Genomic DNA, 24,334 nt, shown 5'->3' with positions numbered 1-24,334 from the left:
CGATTGCTTTTTAAAAAAAAAGAGTAATCAAAATTATTTTTAAAAAATGAAAAACTGGACCAGCAGAATATTCTACATAAGGAAACTTTAGAAACAATAAAACTTGGTAACCTGAGAACATAACCTACATGAGGAAAGACTCCACATTTGACCAAAAACTGATGGTAAAATTTTAAAGACTTTTGGCAGAAAATAAGTTTAGATCATCCTCTTACAATACATATATAAGTTCCAAATGACTCAATCCAAATATAAAAAGCAATTTTTTTTTATTAAAAGATTTGAAGGGGGAGGCCAGGTAGCACAGCGAGTAACAGCAGCGGCTCCAGTGTTGAGAAGACCTGGAAATCGAATCCCGGGCTCAGACACTTAGCACCCACCCAGAAACACCTGGCCATGTAACCTTGAGCAAGTTACTTAACCCCAATTGCTTAGGGGTGGCCAGGTGGCTCAGCGAGTAAGAGCACCGGCTCCAGTGTCAGGATGACCTGCATCAAATCCGGGCTCAGATACTCAGCACCACACCCAGAAATAACTGGCCGTGTAACCTTGAGCAAGTTACTTAACCTCAATTGCTTAAAAAAAAAAAGATTTGAAGAAGGCACATTTTACAACTATGTCTAGTGGGTAAATTCTTAATCAAATAAGGGAATAAGATGAAAAGGGAAAGAGAAATTTGTTTATATAAACAAAATAAATGTAGTTAGAATTAGAAGGGAAACTATCAGCTGTGGGAAATGGAGATCATTTCATCAAGTATCATTGGTAGAAGTCTGATCTCCAAGACATATAGGGAATTACTACATATATAAGACTAAGAACTACTCCTCAGTATATAAGCGGTCAAAACTAAAAATAAATATCAAAGTCAAAATTATCAACAATACTATGAAATGACAAACCACTAATAATAAAAGAAATGCAAATTAAAATAATACTAAGGTATATGCCATAGATGACAAAAGACAAAAAAATCAATGTTTGAAATGTTATGGCAAATAAGTACCCTAATACACCTTTGGTGGAGCTATGAATTCATCCAACCATTCTGGAAAGAAAAAAAAAATTGCAATTATACAAGAAAAGTCATTAAATTATTCATGCCCCTTAATGCAGAGATCTAACTGCTGGGCATATATGTCCCAGGTCAGGGGTGGGGAACCTGTGAACTCAAAATCACATGTGGCCCTCTAGGTCCTCAAGAGCAGCCCTTTGACTGAATGCAAACATCACAGAACAAAACCCCTTAATAAAAGAATTTGTTCTGCAAAACCTGGACTCAGTCAGAAGGCCATACCTAAAGACCTAAAGGTTACATGGCCTCGAGGCTGCAGGTTCCCCATCCCTGTCCCAGGTAATCAAAAACATAAATTCCCACATTTATGAAAATATTCATAGGAACACTTACTTGATAGCAAAAAATGGTAATAATATCACAAAATAGGTGCCTATAATTTGATAATGGCTGAAGAAACTATAGAATATGAATATAACCAAATATTATTACTCTATGAGAAACAATGTGAGAAATTTAGAGAAACAAAGATAATCAAATGTTGAATGAAATAAATAGAACCAAGGAAACACTATCCATACAAAATGAACACTAACATGAAACTGAATTCTAAGTTACTATAATGACCCATCTTGGTCCCAGAGAAAATATGAGGAAATGCAGCATCCTCCTTTCCTTACCAATGTGGGGGGAGATAAAAGCATAATGAATGGGGAAGTCTGACTACCTTATCAGACACAGTCACTGTGTTCACTGGTTTAACTCTTCATTTTTGTTTTAAGGGAAAAGTCTCACTGAGAAGTATAACCAAAAATGACTGGTTCTATACAACAAAGTTAACATGCATGGCATGTTGAAGAGAGAGAAACATATACAGGCTCTTAAGAGAGGGTTTCAAATTCAACTTATGACAGTAACTGCAGAACCATGGAAAAGTCATTTAATCTTTCTGAGATTCTATTTCCTCATTTATAAATTGGGGGAAACAGTATTCATGGTACCTATTTATCATGCCATAAAAACATCAGCTTCAGGGGTGGCTAGGTGGCGCAATGAATATAGCACCAGCCCTGGAGTCAGGAGGACCTGAGTTCCAATCCTGCCTCAGACAACTGACACAGTACTAGCCCTGTGACTTTTGGCAAGTCACTTAACCCCAATTGCCCTCCAAAAAAAAAATAACCCATCAGCTTCTAAGTCACATCTTTGGATCCATTCCAGATTTGCCAAGCACTTTTCCCACAACCTATTCACAAATGAAATACTGAGGTTCCCAGGGGTTATGAGACTCAGGAAGTGCCACACAGCAAGTTGGCAAAGGGACAATGCCACAAAGGTCACTTGCACAGTCATTTAATATTTGGGACCCAGGCTTTGAACCCTAATGTCCTGACTCCAAGCTTGGCTACCTATCCACTATACTGAATTGTCACTCTGGCTACTGGGCATCGTGATCAAATGCTATATAAAGGCAAAGCTGTATAGGATAAATTTGTAAAATACTGTTCTCACCTACTATGTGAACCTGCCATGTCCCCACTTATTGTGGAGAGGTATGCTCTATTTAGGGTCTCCAGAGATAGTAGAGGAGAGAAGAGCCTGGTGTGCCATGGTCCATGAGGTCATGAAGAGTCGGAAATGATTAAAGTGAACAAGAACAAGACAGAGAAAACTTATGGAGTATTTATGGAACAGAAGTAAACCTTATAGAGAACATCAGAGCCCTTTGGTCTGGGTAGAGAAAAACAAAGTCAGAAAGTGACTAGATACAGAGCAAAATTTGTAGGTGATTTTGCCAGGGAAAAGAACAGGAAAAAAACCTTTGGGGAAAGCATAAGCAAGTAAACAGGCATCCAGTGGGAAAATGTTGCTAGGGAGATACTCATAGTAATATACAGCCATCACTGATAGGAGGCCCATGGGAGGTAACACAGGGGAATACATACATTGTGCTTCTGCCTCTAGCTACTCTTAGCTGCAGCTATTCCCACCCCCTCTGCCCCAGGCTTTTGCCCTATAGTCAACTCTAACAATGTCTCCTTCCCTCCCTCCCCTCATCTATTTTGTAGCTCTAGCAACACTATTACCTCATTTCTCTATGCACTATCTCTGAATCTTTGTCAAAGTTATGTGGTATTTTAGGGTGATCTGGCTAGTCAAGTTGATAAAGACTGTGATTTTATAGGCTGTGCATCCAAGATGAAATGCACCAGATGGGTCAAGCAAAACCAAAGAAGATTCAAGAGAAGAGTCCAGAAGGCCAACTCATGGATTTCTGAGGGCCAAAAAATAATAATAATAATAACTGTCTAGTAGAGAGGAAGTAAGGAAAAGTATTCAGTGAGTGAATGGGATACCGATGTGCATGTCCCCAAAGGGGAGGAATATGTCAAGGAATAGAGTTCTGAACTATATAGGAGCCCAGGAAGATCTTCCAGGAGAATCATGAGGGCATGAATTCCAAGTATAGGTATAAAGAACACAAAGGTTTCAGTCCAAAATGCTAACATTTAATACAAACATACATCAAATAGTCCATTAGGTCCATGTTTGTAGACAACTCATTTTCTTAACAAGATAAAATTCTGAAATAAAGTAGAAAAATGACAATAGCTATACTGAAATATTAATTTATCCATCTCTAGTGAGCTGTTTGAAATCTAATCTATCACATGTCTTTCTGTTAACTAAGACTCTTTCTTCTTTGAGAGGAAAATGAATTGCCAGTTTCATTCTTAAAGCCTGCATATATGGTATGTAGACATTATCAACATCACAAAGCCACTGTTAGCTTTGGAACCATGACAACTTAAGTTTCAATAAATTTTATTCCATTTGATTCAACAAGCATTTATTAAGTTGGGTGATATCTATACCTAAACATGCAAAGTATAGGAAACAAGGAGGTAAACAAGGAGAGTTCTGAGGCCAGAAGGGAAACTGACCCCAAAAATGTATTCCTTAAGACTCAATGGGAAGTATTTCTACGCCTGTGGACAAAGACACTTCTATAAAATGAACAGGGTGGGTAAAGAAGGACAGGAGAGGAAGGAGACATTATATATTAAAGAAATATATTCATGTGAATAAATATAAGAAGGATGCACAGTTAAGAAATAAAATTTAAATAAAAACCATGATGGAGAGAATTTTGGCTGAGGGTGAGTAAAGTATTAGCTTATCATCTAAAGCAGTCTATAAACCACTTGGACAGAAAGAAGACACAGATAAGTTCAGGAAAATACCACCAGTCTTCCATAATTTAGTAAATCTATGATACTATGAAGACTTTTAAATTGTTGAAATATATCTACAGGAGTTCTCTCTTCCCAAAGCAAAGAAATTAATAATACTGACTTACTGTAATGATAATTTCTCATGCTTCAAAAGGCAAAAAAAAAAGCAATGAATTGTTTCTGGACTTTATTCTCACCCACTAGGAAGAATGGGTTGCTGTGGTAAAGATGAGAACCTTATGAGAAAATGACTGTTTCAGCTTAATTTGTGATAAAGAAGAGAAAAGTGAAAAATAAGTCTGTCATACATCCTAAATTTTAGGAGGGCAGATTTCACAGGGTTCAGAGAAGAAAAAATAGGAGGCCATGGAAAAAAACCTCCTGAGGAAGCTGGCCCAAGAGAGATGGGATTAACTCTCAAGAATGAAATTCAAAAAAGACCGAAAGAGACTATTTCCATGAGCAGGAAAAAAAAAAGAATTCTCTTAAGAGAATACCATGGAAACACAGAGAACTCAACAGCTAACTTCAGCTTACAAAAAGAAGACTGTCAAAAATATATACCTATATATATCTATGTATATAATGGAGGGCAGAATGCAAAAATGTGGCATGGTCTTCGAAGATTTCTACAAAGAACCAATACTTGAAATGGTCTGAAGTTGGTGGGGAAAGCCAAGGGTGATTTTTAAAAAGGGGGAGGAAGGCTATATCTATGCTGAGGGGAAGAGAGGCTCAAAGAGGCCAGGAGCACTGCTTGAGATGGATGGGGCAAGGCTAACAAGGCAAGAAAGAGAGAGCAGAGCTGCCTGTTTGGCATTGGTTTTCTCTAGAAAAGAACTAGACAGCTAGGGAGAGTACAACAAAAGGAGCAAGCTGGAAACAGAAAACCAAGATGATCAAAGGGAGAGCGAAAGATACAAGTCATGGGGCGGCCAGGTGGCGCAGCAAGTGGGAGCACCGGCTCCAGTGTCGGGATGACCTGCATCAAATCCGGGCTCAGATACTCAGCACCACACCCAGAAACACCTGGTCGTGTAACCTTGAGCAAGTTACTTAACCCCGATTGCTTAGGGGCAGCCAGGTGGTGCAGTGAGTAAGAGCACTGGCTCCAGTGTCAGGATGACCTGCATCAAATCCGGGCTCAGATACTCAGCACCACACCCAGAAATAACTGGCCGTGTAACCTTGAGCAAGTTACTTAACCCCAATTGCTTAGGGGCAGCCAGGTGGTGCAGTGAGTAAGAGCACTGGCTCCAGTGTCGGGATGACCTGCATCAAATCCGGGCTCAGATACTCAGCACCACACCCAGAAATAACTGGCCATGTAACCTTGAGCAAGTTACTTAACCCCAATTGCTTAAAAAAAAATACAAGTCACCAAGCTAACACACACCTGAGACCAACATCCCAGAAGAACCAAATATGACTGCTGACTTGAGGGCCTTATCTGTAAAATGCAGAGCCTCAGAGAAAGGCTGCAGGACTGACTGGATGGCATTTAAGGCCCCTTCCAAAGCTGCGAGAAGTGAGGCAAATCTTCTCGATTTTCAAAAGACAGAGGGAGCTTGACTGAAAACTAACAAAGGCAGTTAAAGGGACAGGTTACAGCTAGGAAATGAAGCGCTGATTACAGAGTCAGCCTAATGCCTTAACCAACAACAAAAGATGCCAGGCTAATGTCATTTCCATTTTTGACAAGGTTATGAGATTGGTAGAGCAAGATCAATGCTATAAAGTCTGCCCAAAGCAAAACATTAATCATAGTCTTCTAAAAGCAAGGATTGTTTCATTCTTTTGCTTTTGTACCCCCAGCACCTAGCCTGGTGCCTAACACAGAACCATGTAAGACATAATTGGTCATTTTTTGACAGACTGAATAGAGAGATATAGGCCAAGGGCAATAGCTTAGTTAGGTGACTTGGAAATTATTTATGTTATGCTGGTTTCAGAACAGTTTCTAATGATTTATTGTCATTTTGGAAGGTTTCTAGATAACTGCCTAGGGATCAGTGCTTAGCCTTGGATGGTCTGATATTTTTATCAATGAGTTAAATAAAGGCATTTTATGCTTATCAAATTAACAGGTGACACAGCTAACACACTGGATGTCAAAATCCAAATTCAAAATTATCCTAGGAGTATTGGCCTAAATCTAATAAGATGAAATTTAGCATGGACAAATGTAAAGTCCTACATAGGTCCAAAAAAAAAAATTCAGAAGTGCAAGATGGGAAAGGACCTGGAAAAGATAGAGAGGTTTTAGTAAACTGCAAGGTAAATAAGTCACCAGTATAATGTGATAGCCAAAATATGCATAGCAAAATAATAATAATGACAATAATAATACCATCTTTGTCTTCATTAAAAGAGGTTTTATATCCAGTGACAGGAAGACAAGAATCTGGCTATATTCTGCTCTGATCAGATAATATCTGGAGAAATGTGTTTCTTTCAAGGTACCACATTTTAGTAAAGTTATTAATAAGCTGAAGAGCATCCAGAGGGACCAAGAAGGTGAAAAGATAAAAAAGTAAAAACAACATTGTTGCTACCAGCTTGTCTTGTCAAATGCCTAATTTACTTTACAGGAGTCTATGACAAAATCTTCATCTCCCTACAAAAAGATACACCCCCGAGACTCATTTTTATAGTACAGTCATCAGACAAAAAACTACAGATGGTACAAGAATTTGGGCGATAAAACAGTTCAAACAAAAGCTGCTAAATAATGGTTAAGAAAACAGAGAAACTCAAATAATCTCCTGTCAAATAATTTCTGTTTCCTTCAGGCAGATCTGGACAACACAGAAACAATTATGTATATATGTACATGCAGATATATATATATATATATATATATATATATATATATATATATAAGCTGTATAGATATACATAAGACATGTATATACAGTATGAAGAGGAGGTATTCTCAGAGGAAAGGCACTAACTAGCCCTGGGAGGAAACACATAGAGGAGGAAAAAAGGAAATACAGATGATGGACCACACAGACTCAACAATGTCATCAAGTTCTCCACTCCAGGAATCTTTGAGAATAGGAGACTAAGGAGTTTGTTCTCAATCTGTCCCTGAGAATCCAAAGATCCATGGACTAATAGAAAGGTGCCAGGGATGAAAATTCAAATGTCTGATCTGTCCTCGTCCTCCTCATTCTCTTTATCAAACAGATATAGCATCCAAGAAAAGAACAGATGGTGATCTAAGGCCGACCTACCCCCTGTTGTTGTTACAGTCTTTCTGTGGCATAGTACAAAGAACAATGACTCTGGAGTCAGAAGGATTGGACTCGCATCCTATCTCTGCTGGTAAGCTATGGGACCTTGAGCAAGTCACTTCCCTTCTGTGTGAGATCTACTTTTTGTTTTTGCATTTATAAAATGAAGGGAGATGGTCAAGGTGATTTCTAAGGTGTCCATTCCAGCTTAAATTCTGTGATCCTGGGTAAATTAAAGGTAAAGTAATTGCACAGCCCCACAATCTCACAGCCAAGTGTTGGTAAGCAGTAATGATGGATGCCCCATCAGATTTAACTTATCAAACAGAAACTTAGAAAGGAGCCAAGGCGAGTGTGAACAAAAAATGCCACAAGGAAGGAGGCTGGAGGAAGACCCAGCCTAGAAATATATCTACACACATCATTCCTCCTCCAGGACTAAAACATAACAAGGTAGTACTTCAGGTCCAGGCTAAATTAATCTTGAAGAGAGAATATGAACAATAAATAAATGGCACCAACATTAGTTTAAATAAAAAAGCCAGGTTAAAAACAAAACAAAACCTTTTTGTATAACAGGTCACAACTAAACCCACCCTTTTCTACCTGTTGATTCAATGTGATTGGTCTGCGATAGCCTTGTTATGGTCAGAAATGATGGGCTGCCCTCTTCAATGTGTAACAAGAATTTCTTCGTTTCATCTTTTCTTTCCTTTCTGGTGGTTAAGTTTTACTAGGTGGAGGCATTTTTAAGTTACTTTGTGCCGTTTTGTACAGAAGCTTCCCTTCCCTTCTTCCCTCCATTATCCCCAGGGCAGTTTAACTGCCAAGGAGACAAATGGCCCCATCCCTCCCTACCTAAAACACCCTCCCTCCCCCTCCTGTGGGCTGGGAGGAGGGGCAGCCAAAGCTTAGACCCAGCCTCTCTAGGCCACAATTCCCCAATTCAACCTGTTCTAATCCACCTGAAAGACACTCTTTTATGACTCTTTCCTCTAGCAGCACAGCTAGGTCTCGAGAGGGATAGAAGAAGTAGACAGAAGAAGGAAATTGGTCTGAAGTGGGGGGAGGGGAGTAAGCCAGGAGTCCATCCATTTGCCCCAGTGCCAAAGGGGGCGAAGGTGACCACAGGCCAAAGCTCCAGGAAAAAGCTTCTTCTTCCCTCAGTGTATCTTCTACCCCACCCTCCACAAATAAAAGACATTTGGGGATAGGAAGAGCAAAACAAGGAGTAGAAACTAGGGGGAAGGGGCAATCATTTGGTGAAAAAGCTTTGTGGGATTGGTATTAAATGCCCTGATTTGTCAAGAGAAACACATTTTAGAATCTCAGGAAAGAGGGACTACAGGATTCAGAGGTAGAAGTAACATTAGAATCTAGTTCACCCCCTTCATTTTACAGATGCCCCTAGTGGTGCTTCCCTATTGTCTCAAACAGCTGTCATATACACCTTGTTTTGTTATTGTTGCTGTTTGCATCAATGTCAATCAATGAGTAATGCTCTATATAGTAATGAATACTACCAAAGAATCAAAATTTCAGTTGATCCAAAGGGGGATGGAAAGAAATATGGTGGATGGCCGTAGACTGCAATAAGAAGTAACTGGTAGAGAAGGTATCCAGAATCATCAGAAGGTATTCATAATCAGAAAAGGTGGTGGGCCAATGATTTGGTGAGGAGGGACATATGGGTGCAGCACTAATGTTCACGTAAGATTTAAAGGGCCCAGAGGACCAGCAAGATCATCTAAAGAATTTCAGAGAGGACACCAAAGATGGGTGGCAAACCATGCCATTAGATGGAGGATGGCAGACGTACTCTACTACTGAAATGTGACCCTAGAGATCATCTAGGTTCAACCCCTCATATTTCCTAGATAAGAAATCTAGGGACAAGAAATGTTAAATGATTTGCCCTCTGGTCACACAAAGAGCAGTAGCAAAGCTGGGAATGGAGCATGAGGGTTCTTTCAATATACCACATTACCTACCCATCATAGTAATAGCTTTGCTGTTAAGAATCACATTGCCATGTCTCCACAATGGAATTAAGGACTTTGCTGGTGGTATCCCTTATGTGTAACTTCTACCAGAGTCCTGATAAGATGGATAGCAATTTCAAAGGGAATTCCTTACAGCACCAAGCACTTGGGATAGAAAAGTACTTCATCAACTTATGAGTCTGCCTCTGGATACCTGTCCAAATACTCCTCATCTCAGTCACTAGGTCAGACTAATTAAGATCCAAGGTGCTAGACCCATGAGGGCAGGACCCTGGCTAGAATTCAGTAAATATGGTCCCAAGACCTGGCATGGGAAGTATAAGAAACAAAGATTTGCTGGGAGGAGGAATTTTAGGCCAGCAAGCAAGACTTGGAACACAAAGAGCCAATAAAAATGGTGAGATCTCAATTTATACACATCCCTGTTTCTCCAATCCCTTCTGGTACCCCCTACCACACCATCTTGAGGGCTCTAATCTTATCCCTCAACCAATTCCAGTTCTAAAAACCTAATTCACACCACCCAACAAACACAAAAAACAAGGAGTCCTTAGAGATGAGCTAAATGTATTGCCTGGAATGGTGCCAGGAGACTGCCTTGAGTCTTAAGGGCATTTTCTTGCTTAAAAGCCCCCTATTAAAATGTATCTATCATTGTTGGGGGCAATTTCTTTGGTATAGGAAACTACTAATGTGGAAACTCCCTTAATCAATACACACTGTAATCAATGCAAACTGAATATTACAGAACTGCCTGAAATACTGAAAGGTTAAGTGATTTGTGTGACCAAGGTCACAGTCACTATGTGTTGGAGGCAAGACTTGGACTTGGGTCCACCTGACTCTTGAGATTTGTTCTCTATCCCCTCCACCATGCTTTCTCTACTATGCATAATGTGTAGTACATGTGGAAGTACATAGATGTGTACATGTACACATATGTATGATAGGAAAAACTGAATTAATAATTATTTTATTAGAGATCTATAAAAAGGACTTATTGGGAATTAGCTGAGATCTAAGAGAAGCTGGAATAGAGGAAGACTTGGGGCAAGAAAGGGTAAAAACAAATTTTACCTACTTTAAGATTCTGCCCCTGATTTAGAATCTAAAACAATTCCCTATTGCCTATAGATCAAGACCCTCCAGAATACCAGCCCACTTTCCATATTTATATCTTTAAGAAACCTGCCTCCAAACTTTCCTGCTTGTTTTTGCTTTACTGTTCTGCCTATCCAAAGCCAACCCATTCTTTAGTCCACAACATGGCTTAACACTCCAAGTCTCATAACCATGGTAGATTATATTCATCTCTTAGTCTCACCTCCTACAGCAATTCTTGTTTACACCGTCATTTGGCACTTCTGTTCTGTTGTGGTCTGAGTTATTCATGACTTTTTCATGACTAGTAAATATTTTATCCCCTAATTGGACTAACCTACTTGATATTATAGATTGTGTAGGTCCTTCGTAGTATACTACCTTCCAACTAAGAGACAATAAACACTTAGCAATAACTATTTGTTATTAAAATAGCTTAAAAACAAAAATATCTTTAAAAATAGCTTAAACTCATACATCCATTTATACAAAACTATACACAGAAAGATCTTACTTGAGCCTCACAATAACTGCAAGTTGGATACAAGTGATATGCCCCTATCGTACAAATAGATAAATGAAGATGAAAATACTGTGGTAAAGAAACTTGCCCAATGTTACACAAAACACTAAAGTGCCTATCTCTTCCAGGAAAGAAGGAAGGCCCCATGCTAAACACTGAAGATCCGAAGATAAAAATAAGATACAGTTACCTTCTCGGCCAGTTAATGACCAGAGACAGTAAAAGAACACAAGTCTCCTGATTTCCAGTGTCATTGTGGCTCAAAAACTTTTGTCAGTACTAAATAAACAGCTGATCCATATAATCCTAAGGTTTTTTTTTTTCAATGGCTATCACCCAACAAGGAAGTAAGGTGAGTCTGATATCCATTTTAAGATGATCAACCCAATTCCTTGACTCATTAGGGGTCAGAAATTAGGTTAACGAGAACCTGCAGAGAAGTTGTTCCTTGGGGAGTGGGAGGAGTGAGTGTGGGTAAGAGAAGTGATATTGCGTGTAGGTATGTCTGTGTTAAGGGAAGGGAATAATTCCACTCCTCAAGGTGCCATTCCAAACTGGCCAACGTGGCAACTTGGTACCATCCTTTTTGACTATGGAATTGAACCAAATTAAATAACTAATATAATGAGAATGGAACCAATAATCTAATCAATCAGTTCTATGGACTAAATGAAAAAAAAATACTGAGCTCAGAAACCCCTGCAAAAAACATAAGGAAATTTGCCCTATAATGTTACATCCTTATTTCAGTAGTGGGCTTTAGCATACCAATACCTCCTGTAACTTGAAAGTATTCTTCAACAAAGAATTTATTCAATATAGTTAGTGGCAGGCATCTCCACACAGGTAAGCACTAGTCCAGAAAGAGGGATTTCTGACTACTCTAGCAGAATACTGAATATCAAATTAAAAACTAAAAGAAAATCTATGAGAATAAGAATAACAAAGAAAAAAACACCCTAAACACATCACTTTGTGATATAGACGCAGCTGGGGCCAGTAGAGTTCTTCACTGCAGACATATGGCCAAAACAAATCAATACCACTCCCATGGGGTATGATGAGGAAGCCTCAGGAGTCATCGAAGACACATCTTTTAACTATGGCACTGTTTATGCCTTTTCTATGTTTAGCTGGTGTTATTCAAAGGCAGTCCCCCAAACTCCATGAGCACCATTTACAATTAGGTCACTGTTTTCCAGATGCTAAGGTCAAAACTTCAAAAAGAGAAAACCTATTTTTGGAGGGGGATTTTCTTTCTGAAACTTCTACAGATATTTTTCCTCCACTTAAGTACCCACTATGTGTTCACTCTGAACAATGTAACCTAGTTTTCCTTGATGGAGTTGTCTAGGTACTTTTTTTTTTTTTTTTTGCAAATGCAATCTAAGAAAATAGTCTTTTTCCCCTCAAAAGATGATTTGGCACAGTGGAAAAAAGCTAAGTTTTTGGAGTCTGAGGACCTGGGTCTATTTTCCAGTTCTGTCACTTACTACCCGTGTGACCTTGAGCAAGTCACAATCCCTCTGGTGTGACCTTGAGCAAGTCACAATCCCTCTGGGTCTCAGTTTCCTTATCTTCAAGAGGAGGGGTTGGCTTAGATGACCTTCCAGCTCTAAATCTGACTTCACGATCGATCGGACTTATACTAAAAGTAAAATGATTTCGTTGAAACATATGTCCTTAAAGATTTGTTATTGTTCAAAAAATGGCTTGCCCATTTTATGCAAAGTAGATTGTTACATTTCCCATTATGTGACATCCCACCTCAAGCCTGGGCTCCAGTTGGTACAGCCCAGCAAAGAAACAATCCTCTAAAGCAAAGGTCAACAAAGACCTAATCCTACTTAGAATTTAAGTCAGCATCTTTCTGATACTTCGGGCCAAAAAGAAATGGCCGACCGACCAAGAAGATAAAGAAGGTACCCGGAGATTTACTATCCATAACACAGAAAGAGGGAAGAGAAAGGAACCAAGAAAGCTAGAGAAGAGCCGTGTTGCCAGTTGCTTGTATCAGAGGAAGCCACGAGCCTCATCCCAATGGAATGCAGAGCATCACGATGTACCCAGATGCAGGGTGAGGACCAAACAAGAGGACAAGCGATGCAGAAAGGAAGCCTTCCTTCTTCGTTCCCTCCCTGCCTCCCTCCCTTACTTACCTCCTTACTTACCTTTCCGGCCCCGCCCTACCCAGCCCCGACCCAACCAGGCCAGGTGGGGGAGCGCACCTGCCAAATGCCCTCCCCTCTCCCCCAGAGGGCCGGCTCTGAGTCCCCAGCCGGTCACTCGCTCCCACCGAGGACAATGTGCCCAGAGCAGCAGTGCTGAAGACGCAATGGGCCGCCCCCCGACGTCCCCGTTGAGGGCGGGGTCGAGCACTGGGCCCAGCCTTGGCAGCGACGCGAGGATGGAGCAGGAGAGGCGACGCCTCGCTTGGACATGGGCCATCACTCACCGGAGAGGCCGGCCCGGGGAGAAGAATGGATGCCACCAGCCAGGCCGCCTCCTCCCTGGGCACCCCGCGGGGCCTTGCCCCACTTTCGGGGGCGGAGTACGTCTGTTTTCGGAGGGTCACTACCCACCCAGGGCACGCTGCGACTCTGGCGAGGGAGGATGCTGCGCTGCTCCGCCCCTCCCGCGCCGGTCCCCTCGCTTCCTGTCCAGTCCTCCCCGTCCAGCCCGCCGCCCGGCAGTCCCGCAGCCCGCGGCAGCCGCTGTTTCGGGCTCCGGCTCCGGGTCCCACCGCGCGCCCAGTCCCTGCAGCAGCTGGAGCAGCTGCTGCCCGAACAGGGGGCGGGGACTACCGACGGACCAGACCATTCCAGGCTCGTGGAGGGGTGGGGTGCATGAGGAGAGGCCTGCAGGAGAAGCGGGGAGCCTCGGGGGATGGGAGCCGAAGAGAAGAAGCCAAGTTCGAAGGTCTTCCTCCTGCGGCAGCTCTTCCCGCAGAGGGATGCGCTGGAGAAAAGCAGAAGCCAACGTCACCTCTTCCCCAGCGAGGACAGAAAGGATGCCTTCAGCCCAGCGTCTCCTCGCCTTCCACCCCTCCCCACGCGTTCTGTGTACGTTAGCCCAGGCTCGCGGCACCTCCAGAACGCGGCAAACAGTGGACCTAGCAACGGAGAGCGCGGGGCGTGGTCTTGTCCTTGGAGATGCTGCGGACCGGACGCCCAGCCGCCCACAGAGAGCTTGCGTGCACAGCGCTTCACCTTGAGCCCCGCGGCAGATTCCCGGGCTGCTGGCCATAGGAAGGTGCGCGACTTCCCACTCCCAACCACAGCCCCCCAGGAGTCCCGGGCTGAGCCAAGGAAGGGCATCCTCGCATGTCTTAGCCAGCATCAGGGCTGAGCTAGAAGAGGAGAGGCCATCGAGTCCATCTCGGCATTTATGAGACGATCAGGTGGGAATCCCCATCCCTTTCATTTCGGCTACAGATTCAGAGGCCACACAGCCATGAAGTCCAGAGGCTAGGACCCGGGATGCCACGGCCACCCCGCACGAGGAAGAGCAGCAGTTAAAAGGAAAGAGGCTCCATTCCTTGTGAAGGTGACTGAGAGCTAGAAGTGAACTTAGAGGTGGACGAGGCCAACCCCCTCACTGGAGAGTTTGAGGGAGGCCCAGGGAAGTTAAGGAACTTGCTGAAGATCACACAGGTAGTAAGTGACAGAACCGGGGAAAGATTCTGCTGGCTCCAAATCCAGCACTTTTTCTACTGTACCAAGTTGATGTCACCGGAAGGAGAGAGAAGAGCAGAATGAGGAAGGAAGGAGAGGGAGCCACGCTTGCCCTCCCACAAAATTCACCTTAGTAACGTCACAGACCTAATACTGGCTTGGATAAATTAATCAATGTGGCATTGCTCACATTCTTATGAAAGCTTATATTGGTTTTTCCAGATCTGCTTACCAGGACCAAGCACAGGTACCCATTGTGCCTTCTATATTATAATATGCTTATTGTTGGCTAAGGACCACTTCCATGCCCTAGCACAGTGCTTTGCTCATGCTGGGCATTCAGTCGGTATTTGCTGAATTGTGGCAGGGACGTCTAGGGTTAATTAACCCTATATAAAAGCAGAGTAGGCAGCTAACATTGAGTGATTGTAGAGTTACTGAGAAATCACCCCCATTTAAACTTCTCCCATTTGAGATTAGGCCCTTTGACTTGAAGCGTTGAACAGCCCAGATTTGACTGTTGTAGAGAGCACTTTTCCCTGTGAAGTAACTCCTTTGGTCAATGCAAGCTGACAATTGTTCTGCCTCTGACAGTCTGAGAATTGCTTGAGCAATTCTTGTCCAGGATTAGATAGCCAGTATGTGTCGGAGTTGAGATTTCATCCCGAGTGCCGAAAACTCCGAGGCTGGCTCTCCCTCCACCACTTTGTTCTTCCCCACTTATGTTTTATATCTCTGGAAGATATGCAATGCTATGCTTTCTGGTTTCTATTTAGATAAATCTATGATCTCATTGATTCAGTCATGTGGGGACTCCCTCCAATAAACCAGTTAGCACCCGATCTATGACTTCTCATCCCCCTGTAACTTAGATTATCTCATCCTTTGCTGGAAACATCTTTCAAAAGGAGAGTGAGAAGACAGGGTGACTGTGGGTGAAAATTGCCCCAGTAGATAAAGAAGGTGTAAAAAGGAAAAAAGTAGGATCACCAATGAACAATTTAGATTAGTATCACCTTTGTCTGTCTATGTCCTTAAGCTAAAATATTCGTATAAGGGAGGCACCTTTGCTCACCATATGTCAGACAAGAGCCTCTTGGTTATTTGTTAATACATTTCAGATGATCAACAACTTGCATGACATTAAGATGGAAGAAATAATACCACAAAATGTAGGGTTATAACAATTCGACAGATATTTCTTAAGCACCTATAATTTTCAAGACACTGTGCTAGAAGCTGGGAATACAAAGATGAAAAAATAACTTTTTCCTTAAATGAATTTAAAATTTAATAGGAGAGATGAAATTTAGTGGGATAAATACAAATAAAATGAGAAATATAGACAAGAGAACTCAGAGAGATATGCTGAATTAAAAAGAGGAACTCTCTTCACTTTTTAGGAAGGCCTCATGGTAGGAAATTGTGTCTGAACTGATCCTTTTTGAGAAAAAATTGTCTATTTCAGAAACATGAGGGCAAAAATACAGACATAAGAGGGCAGGATAAAGTCAGAGAATATCTAGGGGGTCTAGTTGAAATCTCTTCCCTCTAATGTAATGATGTTCTCTTTGGGTTATCATCGTCCTACCTGTGACTACTGACTACTCCCACTTGATCTCCTTGAAGGATTATCATCCATGTTATTATCATTGGGTATCCTCCAACAAGACCTCAGATGTTTTCTTTCCTCTTGCCACATGGTGATCTTGGTGATTATTTATACTTGGACTAATCTGTGATCTCATTGGTTCATTGGTGTGGGTCCTCCCTCTAACAATGCAGACATCCACCCATCTGGGCCTTGTATATAGTAGTTTATAACCTGATCTCTCAGTGTCCCAGGGAACTCTCAACCTGTAAACTTTTATCCCTTCCACATCTTGGGTTAGGTGCAAGGTGCCACCATGATCTGGAACATCCATGTAAAAATTTTTGGCTCACCATTCCAGAGAAGAAGTCTAAATTATTATTGTATTAAAAGATAAAATTTGTTAATGTTATATGATACTTTGCATAGATTTTATGCTTTTCTGAGTTTCTAAATATTTTCTGTGTCATCTTCTGGCCTTCTCGATATATATCAAAACTTCAGTAGGGAAAGTCACAATGTGGATTGGATGACTATAGTTGACGATCTCCATTGAAAGAAGGAATTTCCTCAGTGGGGAATTCCCTTCATCAATAAAATCACAGTTCCAGACCAAAACACATTAACTCGGGGCAGCCAGGTGGCTCAGTGAATAAGAGCACCGACCCCAGTGTCGGAATGACCTAGGGATCGAATCCTGGCTCAGATACTTAGCACCACACCCAGAAATAACTGGCCGTGTAACCTTGAGCAAGTTACTTAACCCCAATTGCTTAAAAAAAAAACCATTAACTCAAAGGGATGAACCTCTAATTGGAAGATTTAAAGCATTGTCAGAGTGGTGGGGTATATTTTTATGGAGACCAACATTATCCTTCCAGTCACCCTATTTAACAGCTTTGGCATTTACTCTGACACCTCTCTCTCTCTCTCTCTCTCTCTCTCTCTCCCTTTCCCTCTCCCTCTCCCTCTCCCTCTCTCCCTCCCTCCATATTATCTCTCTGTCTCTCCCTCCCCCTCCCTCCTTATCTCTCTCTGTCTCTCTCTCTCTCATACACACACACACACACACACACCTTATACATCCTTTTGATTGCCATATTTTGTCCTTTATATATGTCCACAATACCTTTTTCATTTTCCCTCTTCTCTGCACTTACTTGGTCACCACCCTCTCATTACCTCTTGCCTAGACTACTATCATTACCTCTTAATTGACCTTCCTACCCCGGAGAACTCCAAGCCAGTCTATCCTCTACACAGCTACCAAATGGATTTTCTTAGTGTAGGTCTGATCATGTCAGTCTGGTACTCAGCAAACTCCAAAGCCTCCATTTACCTGTAGTATCTCCTCTGTTTATCCTGTCAAAGTCTTTACAATCTGGGCCCAACTTTATTATTTCCCTTTCTATGTCCAGTGAAACTAGCTTCTTAACTGTTCTTCTTACAGGGTACTACTGTTCCATCTCCCATCTCTGTACCTTTGTACTTACTGTACTCCAAGACAGGATGGCACCTCTCTATACCCCCTCCTCTAAGAAATCCCTTGTTTCCTTTAGAACACTGCTCAGATTATATGTACATGAAAGTATTGCTCTTTCTCCCACTTGCTAGTGTCTTCCCCCACTAGAAAGAGGGAAAATTACTTTGTATGTATTAAACATATACTTTTATGCATATTAAACATATGTTTTTTACTCTCCTGATGAATGAGATCTGTGAAAGCAAAGACTTATTTTCATCTTTCTATTCTAAGTGCCTAGCATAGTACCTGGCATATAATAGGTGCTTAAAAGCCCGTGTTGGTTGGTTGGTTGATTCATAAGCTAATGGGTTCAGTTATCATCTCTATGCTGACAACTTCTAAATCTATGTATCTATCCATAATCTCTCTCGAGTTTTGACCGTTGACTAACTACTTTGCTGGACAATTCCACAGGCATCCAAAACTCAACATATCTAAAACAGAATTCATTGTAGTTTCGCTCAAATCCATTATTCCTCCAAACTTTCCTGTTTTGAGGGAACTACTGTCCTTCCAGTTACATAATCAATCAGTTAATAAACATTTATTGTCTGCTATGTGCCAGGCACTGTACTCAGTGCTGGAGGTACAAAGACAGCCCCCTGCCTTAAAGGAGCTTGTAATCTAATGGGAGAGAAAACATGCAAACAAATATATACCAAGGCTTATAACTTTACAGTTATTCTTGACTCTTCCATTTCCTTAACATCCGATTAGTTAACAAGTTTTATTAATCATACCAGCCTCTAGAACATTGTTGCAAATATCCATTTTTTTCCATTCAGATGTCCTCTATCTAATTTCAGACCCTTGTCAACTCTGGCATGAATTATTGCAGTAACCTCTTAATTGGTGATGCTTTTTCCAATCTCTTTTCTCTCTAGTCCATCCACTATCCTACTACCAAATTGATGTTCCTAAAGCACAACTCTCACTGCACCACTCCCCTATTCTATGAATTCCCTATTCTCTATATGATAAAATACAAAATTCTCAACCTAACATTGAAAAGGCCTCCACCTTCTGACTCTAATCTACCATTCCAAACTTATGATGTTATGCCCTTTTGTGTACTCTCTGTTCAAGCTAAACTGGCTTGCTAGCTGTTGTCTGTACATAACATTCTCTCTCCTATCTTTACTCATGTCGGGAATCCTCTCCTTCTGGGGTCTTCCTTCCTCTGTCCCATAGACTCCTTATGGCTACATCAAAACACAGCTTAAGTGACACTCCCTGGCTAAAACCTTTCCTGATTCACCCATTTTCCAATGTCCTCTCTTTCCCTTGAAATTACTTGGTGTATCACTTTATGTATGCTTAGTATTTACTGCTCTAGCTATGTCTTTGATCAGTTCAGTAAAATGAAAGTGCCTTGAGGGCAGGAATGGTTTTGCTTTTGTCTTTATATCATCAGTCCCTAGTTCAGTAGCTTGCACATATTAGGTTCATAATAAATACATGTTGAACTCAGTTGAAGGAAGAGAAGAATTTTGCCAAAAACTGAAATCAAGCTTACTAACCCATAGTTTACAGACAACCTTCTCTTCCTTTTTTGAAAAATCAGGACCATATTTGCCAGTCTTTAGCCCTGCTTCCCCTCTCTCTTTCTCCATGACCTTTCAGATATCACAAACAGTAGCTCAGTCATCATGTCCACCAGTTCTTTGAATATCCTAAAATGACCTTCATCTGGGTCATGTGACTGAATTCATCAGAGGCAGCATGGTAGTCCCTTATTAACTTCATACTTATCTTTGGTAGCACTTCCTATTAGCTATTTTTTTTTGTTCTGTCATTTCAATACAGAGGTCATTTATGCCCCTTTGTGTAGTCTCAAAGAAAACAGAAATGAAATAACAATTAACCCTCTCTTTTATTCAACAAGTTACCATCTTCCTTTCCACCCCAAGTAACTTTCATATCCCTTCCTTCATCCTCTTCTCTACCATCTCCCCATATGGGTTAAAAAAAACTAGCAACACCACCAAACCCTGTTTGTTGTCACTTAGCTTTCTTCACCTAAAATGCAGCTAATGCTACATTTTAGCATTCCTAGACACTATGTTTAGAGATTTGGGCCACATTTTCATGTTTCACCTGCTATTACCTGACCTATCTTCTCTACATTTTTTTTGAATTTTAATCAGTGAATTTACCTGGGGCACCCTTCAGGTTTATTCTTAAGAGTCTCCTATCTCTGGAGGCAGCTAGGTGGTACAGTTAATAGAGCACTGGCCTTGGAGTCAGGAAGACCTGAGTCCAAAAATTCAGCCTCAGACACTTGGCACTTACTAGCTGTGTGACCTTGGGCAAGTCACTTAACCCCAATTACCTTACCAAAAAAAGAGTCTCCTATCTCTCTTGAGCTAATTTCCCATGTATAAATGATGCCCATGGGATCCTATCAATCGTCCAGTCAATCAGTAGTTAGTAACTGCCTACTGTGTGCCAGGGACTAAGGATACAAAAAGTGACAAATGTTTTTTCCTTCCCTCAAGAGACTTAGAATCTAACGGGAGACAACATGTAAACAAATGTATACAAAGCAACTTATAAAAAGGATAAATAGATAATTAATGGAGGGAAGTTACTACCAATCCTTCCTGAAACATCTGAAATTTACTCTCCCCAGATCTATGGTGTGCATCTCAAACTATGCCCAGTATTTTATCTGTTCCCTATTGTATCTAGCTTGGTGGACAATAAGCAATTTTAAGTTTCCCCCATCAGTTGGAAAGCCCTTTTTACTTACATGTATATAATGTTCAAGCAAATTTATTCTTAGTCCTCTTCATCAGGGGCACTCCATCTCTGATTAAGAACAAACCTATCCTCTTCATAATTATCAGCCTTGATCCAGAAATCTAAATCCCTTTCTCATAGATGATCTTCTTAGGCAGTTGTTTGATTCCCAAATCAGTTTTCCTTTCAGCATTGCTTTCCTCCCATGAGCAGTAATTATTTTTTTTTAAAAAGTGTCCCAGTGGCCTTCAATTTCTTGCCTAAGACTTCATAATCTTTGGCTGTGTAATTTCTAGGTTCTTTCAGACAGTGCCATTTGTGGCTCATGGAGTAGGTCTTGGAGAAATGCTCTGCTATCTCCTATATAAATGCCTCAGTCTCTCCTCTGTGTAGCTTTTAGATCATTCCTTGAAAGATAAGCAATTGCTTTGTCCTCAGAGACACTAGCTCTCCCTCTTCAGGGAAATCCTCAGATTTGTATCCATGGCTATCTTTTTCCCTTTCCACTTCCCTGGGACATTCTTCCCTTCTCCAGCTCCTTGGACAGATCCAGTTTCCCCTTTGACCCTTCAGGTCTGTTTTCTACTTTCAATCCCCTCTTCTTTTTAAAGCAACACTTAATTTTTTCCTAATATCTTGAAGAGTGAAGAAACATTCCTGAAAACCCTTCACTACCTTTTCCAGAAGAGATACAAGGCTTCATTTTAAACATAAATGGCAGTCACTTGGTGATAACAAATATTCTACGGTGAATTCAATTTGTTGCAAATAAGAATTTTTCATGCTATCCATATGAGCAGAATGGAGACCTCTTAAGATAGATTCATAATTGTTTGAATGACTGGACCCAGAGAGTTGTGATTAAGGGATGAGAGGTATCTATTGGAGTAACATAGGATTCTCTCCTTGGTCCTATTCCATTAAACAATTTTATACATCACTTGGATGGAGACATAGGTGATATGCTACAAAGAGGCATGTTTGAAAAAGTGAGGAGCCAAGAAGATCTTGGAGAATTAGAAAAAAGTAGTCATATCTAATAAGATTAAATTTAATAGGTATAAAGGTAAAGTACTACACTTGGGTTGGAAAAAAATATCAACTGTACAAGTACAGGATGATGGGAAAACATGATTAGACAAGAGTGAGTTTAAAAAAAAAGACCTGGGGGTTTTAGAGAACTGAAAACTCAATATTATTGAGTCAGTAGTGTTGACATGGCAACCAGAAAGGTAATGTAACCTTTGGCTGCGTTAATAAAAGTATGTACTCAGTTTAGACCACATCTGGAGGATTGTATTCATTTCTCTCTGGGGGTTACATTGTAGGAATTATACTGACAAGCTGGAGCAGGTTCATGGGAGGGCAACCAGTATGATAAGGGACTGAAACACATCCTATCCATGAATGACTTGAAGGAACTAGAGGTGTTTATCTTTGAGAAGACTTAGGGACAGGATAACTGTGCTGACATGTTTTAAGGGTTTCATGTAGAAGACCAATGAGACAGACTTGTCCTTCTTGGCCCCATAGAGTGGAACCCAAGAAAGACAGGAAGAAGGAAATTGCAGAGGCAACTATCTTGATGTTTGCAAAAATTTTATAACAGTTTTGTCCAAAGTAATGAGTCTCTCTTTACCCCTCCCCTAGATCACTTAATAGAAGAAATGAGAAGAGTACTTTCTCCTCAAGTTGGGTTAGATTTTGCTGCTAACCCACTGAGATCCCTTCCTATTGGGAGAGCCTGTGATTCACTTGGAAATGAACTCTGACCTTCTTGATTCATTACCTAGGAAAGGGAATACAAAGTACAGGTTTATAACATGGGTAGGATTATTCCCATTCATAAATGAGTGTGGGCTGGCTCTGCCTATTCATGGCCACTGTTAGAAATGTTTATGAAAAGACAACAGACACATGCAAGCAGTAAGCTTGCCCCTTGTATAATAGATATCCTATATATTCCCGATCAGAAATTATATTTGTAGGGGCTGCTAAGTGGTGCATTGAATAGCGCACCAGTCCTGGAGTCAGGAGGACATGAGTTCAAATTCGACCTCAGACACTTTAACATAACTAGCCATGTGACTTTGGGCAAGTCATTCAACCCAACTGCCCTGCCCTGCCCCCTCCAAAATGTAAAAAAAGGAAATTATGTTTGTTTTATTTGAAAAGACACATGAGTTCAAATTCGACCTCAGACGCTTTAACATAACTAGCCATGTGACTTTGGGCAAGTCATTCAACCCAATTGCCCTGCCCTGCCCCCTCCAAAATGTAAAAAAAGGAAATTATGTTTGTTTTATTTGAAAAGACAAAACCATGCTTCTTTGTTTGTTGCCCCAGGTATTAAAATTGGCTGGGGAACTCTTCTTCCCTTTGCCAAATTTATGCCAGGTCTCAAGAGAAAATACTAGAGAAATAGAAGAAAGGTGCATAAAGGAGAAATCCTAGAATAGAACTTTATTAGACCTCTCCTGGACTTAATTCTAATAACAAGTTCACTGGATGTTGAGTATACAAGCAAACCAATATGTTTTTCTTTCATTAAAAACATTATTGGTATTATTTGCTTTACATCCCCTTTACTTCCAGATATATCCGTCCTCCCATCCTCCCTCAGTGAGCCATCCCTCGTAGCAAAGGATTACCAAGAAAAACACAACAAAACCAAGCAACACATCACCCCCATCTAACAGTATATGAAATGGTCCATAAATGTAGTCTTCTGCCTCTGCAAAGGAAGTATATTATCTCCTTTCTTCCCCGGGGCGAACTTGGTCATTATAATAACCCAATGTTCAGTTCCATTTTTTTTTTGTTCCTTTTTTATGTAATTATGGTAACTTTGTATATTTTCTCTGTAGTTCCCCTTACATCACTCTACAATAGTTCAAATAAGGTCCTCCTTTGCTCCTCTGAATTTTTCATATTCGTTTCTTCTTATGGTACAGTAATAATTCATTATAGTCACGTATCACAGTTTGTTTAGCCATTTGCTAATGAGTGGAATCCACTTTGTTTCCAGTTCTTTGCTTCCACAAAAAGTATTATTATGCATAGGTTTTTTTTTCATATATTTGGGACTTTTCCATCTTTGACCTCCTTGTCAGTATATGGAAAATACTTTCAGCAGTGGAATCTCTGGGTCAATAGCCCTTCAAAATTGGCTGTTTCCATATTTTGTCATTGTCTCTGTGCATACTTGATATAATCTGGCTGCTTTTTATGCCTTTTGTTTTTTATAGTGTCATTCCCACCTCCTCTATATATCAAAGGATATGTTGTTAGGGGTCCAGCTGAGGTATTTCTACTATTCTTCCAGGGACTACGATGTTAGGGGTCCAGTTTTGTACTTCTACTATTCTTGTTGGGAAAAATAAAACATTTTCTTGAAAAACATCAAGCAAGACATAAAACAGAGAGATGTATGGTCAACAGAAACCTTCATCACTCTTCTGGAGGAGGTCCAGTATAGACTCTAGGTTGGGAATGGTTTCCTATGGATGGTAAGGTCTTCCAGATTCTCCTGTATGTCTATGACAGTACTTCAATTGTATCAAGTCCCAAGATCATGCAGAGATTACTGGAAAAGATCTGCATTCACTCAAAAGAGTTTGATCTATCCATCTACACAGGAAATACCAAATAGATGAAGAATGGTTTTTGCCCATATTTCAACATG

The 24,334-nt window shown here is 40.8% G+C and overlaps 1 protein-coding gene and 1 long non-coding RNA gene across 3 annotated transcripts in view; one reads left to right on the top strand and one right to left on the bottom strand.

Moving 5' to 3' along the window:
* Positions 1–13,832, bottom strand: part of TTLL7 (tubulin tyrosine ligase like 7) — a 189,728-nt gene extending 175,896 nt beyond the window's left edge. Inside the window, exon 1 of the mRNA XM_069094609.1 lies at positions 13,573–13,832. The gene's annotated coding sequence lies outside the window, so the exon portion shown is untranslated. The remainder of the gene's footprint in view (positions 1–13,572) is intronic.
* A 627-nt stretch (positions 13,833–14,459) lies between these two features.
* LOC138166181 (uncharacterized) overlaps positions 14,460–24,334 on the top strand; it is a 69,672-nt gene continuing 59,797 nt past the window's right edge. For both annotated transcript variants that reach the window (XR_011169560.1, XR_011169559.1), the window contains exon 1: positions 14,460–15,038. This is a non-coding gene — a long non-coding RNA (uncharacterized lncRNA). The remainder of the gene's footprint in view (positions 15,039–24,334) is intronic.

This window comes from Petaurus breviceps, unplaced genomic scaffold (assembly GCF_028583685.1).
Source record: "Petaurus breviceps papuanus isolate PSGF00001 unplaced genomic scaffold, PetGlider_PUasm1.0 220, whole genome shotgun sequence".
NCBI lineage: Eukaryota > Metazoa > Chordata > Mammalia > Diprotodontia > Petauridae > Petaurus > Petaurus breviceps.
Note: the sequence above shows the minus strand (reverse complement) of the source record. Positions and strands in the feature narration are given on the sequence as shown.